Genomic DNA, 14,353 nt, shown 5'->3' on the forward strand with positions numbered 1-14,353 from the left:
ACTCTCAGAGAGGAAACAATAATGACATACAATTGGAAGACTGCGCGCGCACACACAAGCATACACATGCACAGGTATACACACACAGCTATACACACGTACACACACAGTGTACAGAGTCACACACATTATACACACACAGTTGTACACACCCGCACATACATGTATACACACACAGGCACATAAACATTCACACATATTCTCAGACACACACACATATATAGAAACACGCATGTGCTCACAGACACAGATATACACAGAGACAGATACATTACATCAGAGAAATAATTAATCCAGCTGCAGTGAAGTAACAGAGATATAGTTCCAATACAGGATGGTGAGTGGCTGGAGGAGAGCCTCCAGGTTGTGGTGTCGGCCGCCCTTGTCCCTCTCTAGATGGTGGTGGATGTGGGTTTGGAAGGTGTTGCCAAAGGAGCCTTGGTGACTTCCTGCAGTGAATCCTGTAGCTGGTATACACGCTGCCACTCTGCATCAGTGGTGGAGCGAGTGAGTGTTTGTGGATGGGGTACCGATCAAGCAGGATGCTTTGTCCTAGATGGTGTCAAACCTATTCAGTGTTGTTGAAATTGCAACTATTAAAGGAAATGGAAATTATTCCAATACATTCCTGATTTATGCTGTGTCGACAGGGTTTGGGGAGTCAGGGAGTGAGTGCCTCGCCACAGGAGTCCGAGTCTTTGGCCTGCCTTCTAGCCACAGTGTTTATATGACCAGTTCAGTTTCTGCCCAATGGCAATCAGTCAGATGTTGGCAGTGGGGTTTCAGTGATGGGAATTCCGGTGAATGTCAAGGGGCGATGGTTAGATTCTCACTTATTAGAGATGGTCTTTGCCTGGAACTTTTCAGCCCAAGCCTGGATATTGTCCAGGTTGCTGCATTTGGACATGGACTGTTTCATTAACAGAGGAGTTGTGAATGGTGCTGAACATTCTGCAATCATGGAAAGCCTGTGTGTGTTTGCAGCATTTACAGCGTGTGTCCCTGTGGGAGTAAATGCCATTTCAGACATTGGTTGCACAAATTAAATGTTTGATGGAACCCCCTTCCAGCCGAGTAAAAAAAACCGTTTCCTGGAAAGAAATGTCAGATATACTTGTGGTGAGAAGCTAAATGTTTCTTTTTACTGTAACGGAAAGTATAAAAAAAAACTAGCAGAGAATGGTTTCGATCCATCGACCTCTGGGTTATGGGCCCAGCACGCTTCCGCTGCGCCACTCTGCTCCATGTTTGTTATTGCGTTGAAGCGACACAATTCCTTACTTCCGCAATGTTGTTCATCAGGACCACGTGTGCTCGACAGCGCACCCTGGCGGCACAATTCCACTGTGCAACTCACCAACAATGCAACACACACACACACACACACACACAGCAGCTGGACACTGTCACCTCACACAAGATAACACACATCGACTGACTGGTCATATATAGAAAGTGTTCCCATTAAGTTCCAGTGTTCTCTGTCTTCAGGTGATGCCCCGGAGGACTGGAGAAGAGCCAATGTTGTTCCTTTGTTTAAGAAGGGGAGCAAGGATAATGCAGGGACCTACAGGCCGGTGAGCCTTACGTCAGTGGTAGGGAAATTACTGGAGAGAGTTCTTCGAGACAGGATCTACTCCCATTTGGAAACAAATGGACGTATTAGAGAGAGGCAGCACGGTTTTGTGAAGGGGAGGTCATGTCGCACTAACTTGATAGAGTTTTTGGAAGAGGTCACAAAGGTGATTGATGCAGCGAGGGCAGTGGATGTTGTCTATATGGACTTCAGTAAAGCATTTGACAAGGTCCCTCATGGCAGACTGGTACAAAAGGTGAAGTCACAGGGGATCAGGGGTGAGCTAGCAAGATGGATACCGACTTGGCTAGGTCATAGAAGGCAGAGAGTAGCAATGGAAGGGTGCGTTTCTGACTGGAGGGCTATGTCTGGTGGTGTCCCGCAGGGATCAGTGCTGGGATCTTTGCTGTTCGTAGTATATATAAATGATTTGGAGAAAAATGTAACGGGTCTGATTAGTAAGATTGCAGACGAAAAAAGGTTGGTGGAATTGCGGATAGCGATGAGGACTGTCAGAGGATACAGCAGGATTTAGATAGTTTGGAGACTTGGATGGAGAGATGGCAGATGGAGTTTAATCCGGACAAATGTGAGGTAATGCATTTTAGAAGATCTAATGCAGGTAGGGAATATACAGTGAATGGTAGAACCCTCAAGTGTATTGACAGTCAGAGAGATCGAGGTGTACAGGTCCACAGGTCACTGAAAGGGGCAACACAGGTGGAGAAGGTAGTCAAGAAGGCATATGGCATGCTTGCCTTCATTGGCCCGGGCACTGAGTATAAGAATTGGCAAGTCATGTTGCAGCTGTGTAGGACCTTAGTTAGGCCACACATGGAGTATAGTGTTCAATTCTGGTCGCCACACTACCAGAAGGATGTGGAGGCTTTAGAGAGGGTGCAGAAGAAATTTGCCAGGATGTTGCCTGGTATGGAGGGCATTAGCTATGAGGAGCAGTTCAATAAATTTGGTTTGTTCTCACTGGAACGACGGAGGTTGAGGGGTGACCTGAAAGTGGTCTACAAAATTATGAGGGGCATAGACAGAGTGGATAGTCAGAGGCTTTTTCCCAGGGTAGAGGGGTCAATTACTGGGGGACATAGGTTTAAGGTGTGAGGGGCAAGGTTTACAGGAGATGTACGAGGCAAGTATTTTACACAGAGGGTAGTGGGTGCCTGGAACTCGCTGACAGATGAGGTGGTGGAAGCAGGGACGATAGTGACATTTAAGGGCATCTTGACAAATACATGAATAGGATGGGAATATAGGGATACGGACCCAGGAAGACGAGAAGATTTTAGCTCAGATGGACAGCATGGTCGGCACAGGCTTGGAGGGCCGAAGGGCCTGTTCCTCTTCTGTACTTTTCTTTGTCTTTGTTCTTTGTTGTAAAATCTCCCCTCTTTCCTCTTGTGTAACTGTGTTATCTGCATCTTCACTCTGTTATTGAAAGGTCTTCCCTGATGTTAATTAAACTGCTTTCCGATATTTAAGTATATTCTCTCCCGCTGAACTGTGATTTCTACTGTGGAACCGAGATCTCTACTGTGTAACTACTCTCTGCTTTGGAATATGATCTCTGCTGTAGACTGTGCCTCTGCTGGGAAACGGCGACCTCTCCTGTGGAAATGTGCTCTCTGCTGTGTTACTGTGCTCTCTGCTGTGAAACTGTGCTCTCTGCTGTGTTACTGTGTTCTCTGCTGTGGGACTGTGTTCTCTGCTGTGTTACTGTGTTCTCTGCTGTGAAACTGTGCTCTCTGCTGTGGGACTGTGTTCTCTGCCGTGGACTGTGCGCTCTGCTGAGAAACTGCGATCTCTCCAGTGGAAATGTACTCTCTGCTCTGAAACTGTGCTCTCTGCTATGGAAACGTGGACCAGATGTGATGCAGCTGAGGATGCTGAGTGATGTAACGTGGACATGGTGAAGTTACTGGCCAGAAATTTCCGAATTCTATTTTTGTTTTTAATGGACCGCTACAATCCACGTGTTTATTCCAGGACACAACAATGAATAAAAATGAATCAGTGCTGAGCAGATTCTAACATCCCACACCTCCAGTTTGTTCTTATTGAGAACCCCGTCCTCGATGGAAGCTTTTGCTCTCCGAATCAGACCACCACCTCCTGGGAATACAGCAGCGATACCTCCAAGATCTGATCTGTAACAGAATCACAGAACAATAGTGTCCCCTTTTGACTGAGGGGAACAGGTGCTCCCTATCCGCCCTGTCTATACCTATCATAATCTTGTACACCTCGATGAGATCACCCCTCAGTCATCTCTGTTCCCGCGAGAGAGAGAAAACAAGCCGATCCAACCTCTCTTCATATCCTAAATGTTCCATCCCAAGCAGCATCCTGCTGAATCACCTTTGCACCCCATCCAGTGCAGTCACATATTTGCTAGAATGTGGTGACCAGAATTGCACACGATACTCCAGCTGTGGCCTCACCAACATTCTATACAACTCCACCATGACCTCTCTGCTTTTGTAATCCATGCCCCGATTGATAAAGACACGTATCTCATATGTCTTTTCCACCACCCTATTAACCTACCCTTCTGCCTTCAGAGATCTATGGACAAACACTCCAAGGTCCCTTTGTTCCTCAGGACTTCCCCGTGTCAGGCCATTCACATTAATCCAATAATAATAATATTATATTCTTTATTGTTACAAATAGGCTTATATTAACACTGCAATGAAGTTACTGCGAAAATCCCTACCAAATGGATCACATCTAATATTGCAGCGTTAAATTCCATCAGCCACTTTTCTGCCCATTTGACCATCCCGTCTGTATCTTCCTGTAACTCAAGACACTCAACCGCACTGTGAGCTTGAAACTCAGTGAAAGGATTTCACCCTCCTCTCGGAATCTGATCACCACCTCAATCCCAACATTCAGCTTGGGTGGGCAGACAAGACAACGTCCTTCACGCAGCTCCCCAGCACAGACTGGATAATATCCCAAACTCGTATCCTGCTATTGTCACATTGCTCCACCACCTTGTTCTCTTCACAAAACGCCAGGAATCTGAGACCAATTCTTCAGACCTTTGATTCTCTCTTCAAACAACATCTTGTCCCTGATTAAGTCCATCCTGGGAAGAGGGGCTCGGTATTCTGAGTTTCTCTGCAGACATCCTGTTGATGGACCAAAAGAGGCCTCGCGCCTGAAAGAAAGCCTCTCTCACAGCCCTGTGAGCATGTCTCCATTAGACGGTGCAGTCAATACCTGCAGAGTAGATAACAATGGAGAGAAGTGTGAGCAATTTCAGCGTCACAATTCTCTGGACATAGAATTCAAAATATAATATTACTGAAAATACTGAACTGATCTTCTGGGAGCATGACTCAAGTCAAAGGGGAACATCCAGTGGATTTTTAGTGGAAAGATTTAACAACTGGATGATGGCAGCTGAAATCAGTCCTTGCGTTACAATCTCTGTAGATATTCTACTGAATTTAAACCTGCAAAAGGCATATTTTCCGACTAGAAATCCAACACATTTCCCCCTGTTGTGGAGGAAGTTCTCAATCGCACAAGTGGTCAAACGGAATAAGGCTGGGCTGAGATTTGAGTCCAGATTTTTCTTTACGGAACAGACACTTTACCGGACGAAGCTACAGAGTCTGAGGATGTTCAGCTAATCACAAGGGAATGCTGGAAATACGGTACGGATCTGTAGTATCTGTGAAAAGTGAAATAGTTAACATTTCACAACCTGACCTTTCGTTGGAACGATCTGTTTCTCTCTCCACAGAAGCTGCCGGATCAACTGAATATTTCCAGCATTTTCTGTCTTTGTTTCAGATTTGCAGCATCCGCAGTATTTTGCTTTTGGATCAAAGGACATTGAATTGCCTTTCCTGCCCTGAGGGTTATTGCAGGTCTCTCTGGCAGTGATTGTCGCTGATTCGGCCAAACATTTGCAGTCTAACATTAATTGACCGTGAGAATGGGCGGTGAGCGGATTCTGGAACCGCTGCAAGTCCATATGGTGTATGTACACACACAGCGCTGTTAGGGAGGGGTTCCAGGTTTGGATGGTGCCTCGCGGAGGAAAAGTCAATTTCAGGAGTGGGATTCGAGCCCTGACCTCCAGAGGAGACTGCGACCTGCGCTCGGCCATCCTGACGTATTCGAAAGGTTAGGTGCGATTGGGCCGAAATCGGGTGCTCTTTCCGAGGGTCGGTGCCGACTCGATGGGCCGAATGGCCTCCTTCCGCACTGGAGGCATTCTATGATTACTGAAATAGGGTGAAAATGGCAGCATCCAGGACACAAGGACAAGTTAAGGTCTCAGGCTAGAGTAAGTGTCCTATGTAATGACACATAGAATGTACATTTATTGTGGACTGGTGCCATCTCCTGGCTGAACAGGAGCCGTGCGACACGAACACTTTCATTCAGGAGCATTTTAAATTGGAGTGAAACAAATTACGCAAAGTAAGTATTTGTTACGAATCAGTAAATCAAACTGATCTAAAGAACCAAAAGGACACGTCTCCAATCAGTGAGCGATGGTGGTATAGTGGTGAGCATAGCTGCCTTCCAAGCAGTTGACCCGGGTTCGATTCCCGGCCATCGCAATAATAAATTGGGAATTTTTGCACCTCTTTGTGAGTTTCAAACTGAGGAAGAGAAAGTTTCTCACTCGGAATTTAGTGGCAAGTACAGCGGGGAATGAAATAAGTAACTTTCTCATCATTTTTAATGTGGTTTCAATATGGACAGTGTTCGACTATTCACTGCCCAAGCCCTCCGACAAGAGCTAAAAATCACAGCATTTTCACTTCAGCCTCATGAAGTGGACCAAACAGAGACACAACAGGCACGTGACAGACGAGGATGGGATTTGAAGCCACGTGTACAGAGCACAATGGATTATTGTGCATCACCTTAACCACGTGATACAGCTGCTTTATTTTCAGGGCCCTTTAGTATCCCTCAATATAACTTCTTTGGGTTTCTTTCGCACGGTTGGGTGTAAATAAAACATAAATCTATGAGGAGAGACGCCCAATTGTTGGGCTTGGGCTTGTGGCGCAACGGTAGCGCGTCTGACTCCAGATCAGAAGGCTGCGTGTTCAAATCACGTCAGGCTCAGGAAGTTTTTCTGCAGCTGGTTCCAGGAATTTCTCTCTGTGGGAATGTTCCCGAAATGACTCCGTTCAAAGCCACAATTTTTCCGAATATTTCAGATTTACCCGCTCAGTTTATATTTTTGAGCAGTTTCATCAAACATTCGGATAGCTCAGTCGGTAGAGCAATGGAAGTCTACCTCCCAGGGTCGAGGGTTCGAGCCGCACGTTGGCCGCTTCCATATTATTATCTGAGAATATTGAATCAACTGTGCTAACCATTGTGCTACCGTGCTGCCCATACAGTTGGTCAAATCTCACTGCTCGTGGGTGACTAGAACTACTGGGCAGTTAAAAATAAGGATGTCGCTCTTTTTCGGACGGAGATGAGGAGATTTCTCCCTCTCAGAGAGTTGTGCGACTTTGGAACTCTGCCTCAGAAGGCCGCGGAAGCGGGACATTGATTATTTTTAAGGCGGAGATGGGGAAATTCTTGTTCAGCAAATAAGTCAAAGGTTTATCGGGGTTGCATACAACCATTGCATTCAGCCAGTTACCTGGGTGCACAAGCGTGCGGTTTTTTATTTGATATATCAGTTCCACACCATGGTGAAACGGTCTTAAAATGTCGTTTTCATTTCTTCACGTGTTCTCCACTGATATATTCGCTGCAATAACTTCTCTGGGCACAAAGCACGGTAGCACAAGTGGCTAGCACTGTGGCTTCACAGCGCCAGGCTCCCATGTTCGATTCACTGTCTGTGCGGAGTCTGCACGTTCTGCCCGTGCCTGCGTGGGTTTCCTCCGGGTGCTCCGGATTCCTCCCACAGTGCAAAGACGTGCATTAGGTGGATTGGATAAATTGCCCTTAGTGCCCATACGGGAGCAGTCTTTATAAATAGAAGCGTCATCCCGGCCCTGGGTCACTGCCCGTCTGGAGTTTGCTCATTCTTCCCATGTGTGCGTGGGATTCACCCCCACAACCCAAAGATGTGCAAGGTATGTGGGTTGGCCACGCAAAATTGGCCCTTAATTGGGAAAAAAATAATTGGGTACTCTAAATTTATACAGAACTAAATAAATAAATAGAAACGCCGAGCACAAAGGCAAGGCCGCTATGGAGATTCTTCATAAAATGCTGCAACAGAAATATACAATGTTGGATAACTCGGCTGGTCTGGCAGCATCTGTGGAGAGAGAAACTGAGTTACAGTTTCCAGTCCAGTCTGACCCTGCTTCCCATTCTCTGTTTCCCGCTGCCAGGTCTGCTGAGATTTTCCAGCTCTGGGCGACTGACATGGACACGGTGGGCGGAATGGCCGCACCCTGTGCTGGAACCATTCTATAATTCTAAAATTCTCAGCTGTCCTCGTAATTGAAACCTTCTATGTCTGTATCATTCTGGTGAAGCTCCATTGCCGCCGCTACATTAAAGTTCTGAATACATTTTTGGACTCCCCTCATTCCCTCCTCCAGCAGATTTTGCCGGGTAAATATCCTGATTCCGTAAACTCCTCATTCTCTCGAACAATGAAATGTCGCTTGGCTTTGACACTGCCCAATAGACAGAGTGGTTCCGACCTCACTACCCGATCAATGCATCTCAATCTGAACAAGACTGAATTTTCAATTCTCGCGCTTCCAACACAACTCGATGCAATCCGGCCTCACAACTTGGACTGGATTGTCACATCAGTGATTGCAGATACATTTGGAAAAATGAGTCCCACTGGGAGAAAGCAGGATGGAAAATCGACAATGATGGGTTTCGAACCCACGCACGGAGAGCCCAACAGATTAGCAATCCGTCCCCTTAACCACTCGGCCACCTCACCCCGCAAGCGCGTTGGTCAAATCAAAGGTTTATCAGGTACAAACAACCATTGTATTCAGCCAGCTGCGCGGATGCTGTTTTTGCTTGAGGATAAATTCAGAATCCCACACCATGATCAAACGACCTTTAAATACCCTGTCCGATTTTTCACGTGTTCTGCACTGATATATTCGCTGCAATAAGTTCCCGGCAGCTCAAACCTCCTCCCGATTTCAGTCAGTGACACCATCCGGGCTGGTCCGGATTTTTGAACCCGGGACCTCTGGCATTTTATCGCAGCTGAGAATCAATGTCAATGTCAGGAGTGGGATTGAAGCCTCGTCTCCAGAGGATACTGACACCTGATGTATCCAAACGGTTCTAGGGGATTGGGCCGTGTTGGGGTGCTCTTTCCGAGGGTCGGTGCAGACTGGATGGGCCGAATGGTCTCCTTCTGCACTGGAGGGATTCTATGATTACTTAACCAGGGTGCAAACGGCAGCATCAGGCCACAAGGACAAGGTGAGGTCTCAGGCCAGAGCAAGAGTCCTATGTAATGACACACAGAACATCAGAAATAAATACATTTATTGTGGACTGGTGCCATCTCCTGGCTGAACGGGAGCAGTGCGACACGGACACGTTCATTCAGGAAAATTTTTAAATTGGAGTGAAATAACATGAACATAGTAAGACGTTGTTTACGAAACAAAGCAAAGCATCAAAAGGACTCAACATTCGGCAGTAAGTGATGGGGGGATACTGGTGAGCATCGCTGCCTTCCAAGCAGTTGATCCGGGGTCGATTCCCGGCCATCGCAATAATAATTTGATCGGAGGCGTTTGCGTGATTTCGTGTGTTTCGAGCTGAGGAAGAGAGCTGGAGAAAGTGAGGTGGCTGGAGGCAGGAATCTCCGCTTGTTCTAAATAGTCTGGTTGGATTGTTCACATCCGTCCGAGTGGCGAAACTGTGATCTCGGTTTCTGTAGTGGTTTATTATTGGATATTGTTATATATAGAATTTACAGTGCAGCAGGAGGCCATTCGGCCCATCGGGTCTGCACCCGCTCTTGGAAAGAACACCCTACCCAAGCCCACATCACCCTATCCCCATAACCCAATAACCCCACTCAACCAATACTAAGGGCAATTTAGCATGGCCAATCCACCTAACCTGCACATCTTTGGACTGTGGGAGGAAACCGGATCACCCAGAGGAAACCCACTCACACACGAGGAGAATGTAGAGACTCCACACAGACAGTGACCCAGCCGGGAATCGAACCTGGGACCCTGGAACTGTGAAGCTGATGAATGTGATATAAAATAGTTAGTTTAAGTATATTAGTTACAGTAATGTAGATGTAGGCCAGTCTAATTCTAGTGAGTTCACAGACAAAGGATTTTAGAAAGCATGGCACGAAAGGGGGAGGTGTGTCTGGTGGAGGTGGAGAAAAGGATGCTGGGTAACAAGAGATCCAGGGTTAAGGAATGAGAAGTGAGCCAATTAGGATGTATGGCCAGGTCAGGAGGGGTCTAGGATCGCCTATGGGAATCTGTATGTGAAACTTGATGTCATTTGAATGTATTTGTAGAGATTCCTTTGTCTCCAATAGCACTCAATTCGGAAGACCCAGGAGGCAGCTTGTGTTCTGGGTTTGTGTGATGCGATTCAGACTTGCAAGTTGGTTAAAAATAAATAATACTATGCCTACAAATGCATCTCGAGTTTTATTGAGTCGAGACTGACGTGTATAGATTTCAATGTTTTGTCAAAGCAATTCCACTATGCTGCCGTGCTGCCCTTACCTTGTCCTTATGACCCCTCTGTGGGGTATTCCTGGACGTTATTGTAGACACTTTTCCCCTTCGCTCTGTTAAAGGAATTGGAAACATTGAAAAACTCCTGGTTCTATCTTTATCAAATGATATGACTGTGTTAATAAAACATAACCCATTTCTGTCAGTGGAGATGTGATATTGGCACCAATAAAACTCACACACCACAGCAGATGCTGTCTGTTTCCCTCAGAGAAAGTCAATTGAAGAGCTTCCCGATTTCGTTACTTTGAGCTTCACAGTGATGTGAAATGACAAATGTCCGGATCACACTGGAAGCAACACTTTGATACTAATTTACTGAAAAGAAAAGGCGGATGCACGGTGATAGCGACATGTTTACTTTTGGTGTGAGTGAGAATATAAATAGCAGAGGTTGGTTTATGGGTTATGGGCCCAGCACGCTTCCGCTGCGCCACTCCGCTCCTTACGTCCGCCGTGTTCGCAATTACTGCTCTGAGGCAGCCAGATAACTATTTTTTTTAAAACGAGAACCCAAGTGTTGTGAAGCTCACTTTGGCTGGACAATAACCCGGAACTTCAGCACGGCTGTAACAGACAGAGGAAGACACACAGAAAAGCAGGAAGAGACTATCAGGACACACACACACAATGACACACAGAAGAGGTGCAGTGCAAACCAGCAAGATACTGAGATGGACAAACTAGTTATTTAGGAAAACGGGGTTTTCTGTTGCACAAAGATAGGCAATTAAATGTATTTCTGCTGCGTAACTGTGCTCTCTGCTCTGTAACTGTGCTCTCTGCTGTGTAACTGTGCTCTCTGCTGTGTAACTGAGCTCTCTGCTGTGTAACTGAGCTCTCTGTTGTGTATCTGTGCTTTCTGCTGTGTAACTGTGCTCTCTGCTGCGTAACTGTGCTCTCTGCTGTGTAACTGAGCTCTCTGCTGCGTAACTGTGCTCTCTGCTGCGTAACTGTGCTTTCTGCTGTGTAACTGAGCTTTCTGCTGTGTAACTGTGCTCCCTGCTGTGTAACTGAGCTCTCTGCTGTGTAACTGAGCTCTCTGTTGTGTATCTGTGCTTTCTGCTGTGTAACTGTGCTCTCTGCTGCGTAACTGTGCTTTCTGCTGTGTAACTGAGCTCTCTGCTGTGTAACTGAGCTCTCTGCTGTGTAACTAAGCTCTCTGCTGTGTAACTGAGCTCTCTGCTGTGTAACAGTGCTTTCTGCTGTGTAACTGTGCTCTCTGCTGTGTAACTGTGCTCTCTGCTGTGTAACTGTGCACTCTGCTGTGTAACTGAGCTTTCTGCTGTGTAACAGTGCGTTCTGCTGTGTAACTGTGCTCTCTGCTGTGTAACTGTGCTCTCTGCTGTGTACCTGTGCTTTCTGCTGCGTAACTGTGCTCTCTGCTGTGTAACTGTGTTCTCTGCTGTGTAACTGTGCTCTCTGCTTTGTAACTGAGCTCTCTGCTGTGTAACTGTACTCTCTGCTGTGTAACTGTGCTCTCTGCTGTGTAACTGTGCTCTCTGCTGTGTAACTGTGCTTTCTGTTGCGTAACTGTGCTCTCTGCTGTGTATCTGTGCTCTCTTCTGTATAATTGTGCACTCTGCTGTGCAACTGAGCTCTCTGCTGTGTAACTGAGGTCTCTGCTGTGTAACTGTGCTCTCTGCTGAGTAACTGCGCTCTCTTCTGTATAATTGTGCTCTCTGCTGCGTAAGTGTCCTCTCTGCTGTGTAACTGAGCTCTCTGCTGTGTAACTGAGTTCTCTGCTGAGTAACTGCGCTCTCTGCTGTACAATTGTGCTCTCTGCTGTGTAACTGTTCTCTCTGTCCTGGAACCGTGACTGTGCCGGTGACAGATCTTCACCGTGGTTGGGTCAAATCATTCCCTGTTGTGTAAATGTGTTCCCAGTTGTGGAAATATGATCCGTCTGAATCAGAACCTTTCTCCGCCATTACTGAGAAATTTCAATTCCAGATTCATCAAATCTTGTCATGAAAGATTAGTTCAGGCCTGTGGATTCCCCGTCCCGGGACAGAACCTTGTATTCCTGTTATCAAAACAGTTCGGTCAGCTCAAAATTCTCAGATGGAAGCGCCCAATATGGGGCTTGAACCCAATATGAAACAATATAGGGCTTGAATGCACGACCGTGGGATTAAATGTCCTATGCTCTACCGACTGAGCTAGCCGGGCTGCTGTCAGAAATATTATTGACCCTCTTCCTGAGGAGATTAGAATTTGCTAAGCAGCGAACTTTGTGTCAAACCTTTTTCTAAAAATCGATTAATTCTTCAGTCACAGTCGTTGGGAGCAGGGCTCGAACCTGCTGGGGAAGTCCAACACCTTAACCACTCGACCATCGCAGCTCGGTTCAATAGGTCATTCATTAAACATACAAAACATTATAAAACCGGCCAGGAATCACTCCAGGAAGTTCTTGCATTCCTGCGATGAACGGTGCCCCGGTGTTTATGTGAGGAGCGGTTGAATCTACCTTACAATTGACCATTGGATTTGGAGAGAAGCCTTGAGAGACTCGAAAATCCCAGTTCCCGAAACGCACAATTTCACGGATTCAATTGTTTACGGAAGAAAATCAGTTACTTTGGAAATATCCTAGAAGTTCATTTTTGCTTTACATGGAACAGCACCGAACTTCCCAGTCCAGATCCAAATTAAAGCAATTCAATCACAGAAACTGGCAGCACAGAAGGAGGCCTGTGCAGACCGAATGGTCACGTGATTACGTGTTCCGCATCTAAAATGATCAGGTGTTCTCCCCGGATCGCGCTCAGAGCACAAGCCTGGAGCAGCTGCTCAAACAGTAAATAAATTATTTTTTGTTACACGTCCTTGGTCGCCAGTCTTTGAGAGATCAGAATTTCTCCATGGTGTCAGGAGTGGGCAGGATGGCACAAGGGCTTCGCCACCTAAACCCGCTGCTGTCATAGAATCAGAGAATCCCTATTGTGCAAATGAAGACCATTCGGCACAACGAGTCTGTACTGACCCTCCGAAAGCTCACGCACCTGCCCTCTACTGGAATATTGGGTCCGATGGAGCAACTCTGGCCCCCATTCCAACCCCTGAAATCCGTCCCTCCCCTCTCATGAGTGGGGTGCAGGATTGGAGGGTCAGTGTAGACTCGATGGGCCGAATAGCCTCCTTCTGCATTTTACTGGTTTCTATGGAAACAGATATGATCACAGTATTTATTCACATGGGATAAACATTGGCTCGCACGCCACTGGCGGTGGCCGCGTGGCCTAATGGACAAGGCGTCTGACTTCGATGAATCTAATGATGATATCAGATACCTGTCGCAGTCGTTTTATACAGAAATCCGGTGGAACTTGCTGACAGCCGAGTTTTCCCTCTTCAGCTCATAGTTTCACCTTTCCATCCAAGCATTGCAGGGCTTTTTATGGAATATAATTCCTTCTAACATTGTTTTCATTCAATTCGCTCTCATCCTAGTATTTTGTTTATCCCCTGATGAATCCACAGTATCTGTTTGACTTGGATAAAGAATAGAATAAAATATTATGTATCAATCGGTTCACTACAATTCTGTGGAGGAAATTCTAATGTCGTCAGGAAGACAGACAGAGTCATAGATGTTGGCAGCATGGAAAAAGCCCTTCGGCCCAGCTTGTCAATGCCGCCCATTTTCTTTCACTAAGCTAGTCCCACTTGTCCGCATTTGGCCCATATCCCTCTATACCCACCCTGCCCATGTAACTGTCGAACTGATTTTTAAAAGATAAAATGATACCCGCCTCTACCACTGCCAGAGCCGTTCCAGATGCTCCTCATTACCTTATTTATGCTCCTCATTATTTCATAGACCTCTATGACATCATCCATAAGCCTCCTACGCTCCAGGAAAAAAAGTGCCAGCCTATCCAGCCTCTACCTTTCACTCAGACCATCAAGTCCTGGTAGCACCCTTGTAAACCACTTCTGCACTCTTTCTAGTTTAACAATATCCTTCCGAAAATAGGGTGACCAGAACTGAACACAATATTCCATGTGTGGTCTTACCAATGAACAAGACGTCCCAACTTTTGTATTC

General features: G+C 46.3%; 3 non-coding genes across 3 annotated transcripts; 2 read left to right on the forward strand and 1 right to left on the reverse strand.

Annotated features, from left to right (window-relative positions):
* Nucleotides 1-1,170: 1,170 nt before the first annotated feature.
* On the reverse strand, nucleotides 1,171-1,242 carry trnam-cau (transfer RNA methionine (anticodon CAU)). The gene has a single exon. It is a non-coding gene; the product is annotated as a tRNA-Met (tRNA).
* Nucleotides 1,243-6,102: 4,860 nt separating this feature from the next.
* Nucleotides 6,103-6,174, forward strand: trnag-ucc (transfer RNA glycine (anticodon UCC)). The gene has a single exon. It is a non-coding gene; the product is annotated as a tRNA-Gly (tRNA).
* Nucleotides 6,175-6,619: 445 nt separating this feature from the next.
* Nucleotides 6,620-6,691, forward strand: trnaw-cca (transfer RNA tryptophan (anticodon CCA)). The gene has a single exon. It is a non-coding gene; the product is annotated as a tRNA-Trp (tRNA).
* Nucleotides 6,692-14,353: the final 7,662 nt, after the last annotated feature.

Source organism: Scyliorhinus torazame, chromosome 24 (genome assembly GCF_047496885.1).
Source record: "Scyliorhinus torazame isolate Kashiwa2021f chromosome 24, sScyTor2.1, whole genome shotgun sequence".
Classification (NCBI taxonomy): Eukaryota; Metazoa; Chordata; class Chondrichthyes; order Carcharhiniformes; family Scyliorhinidae; genus Scyliorhinus; species Scyliorhinus torazame.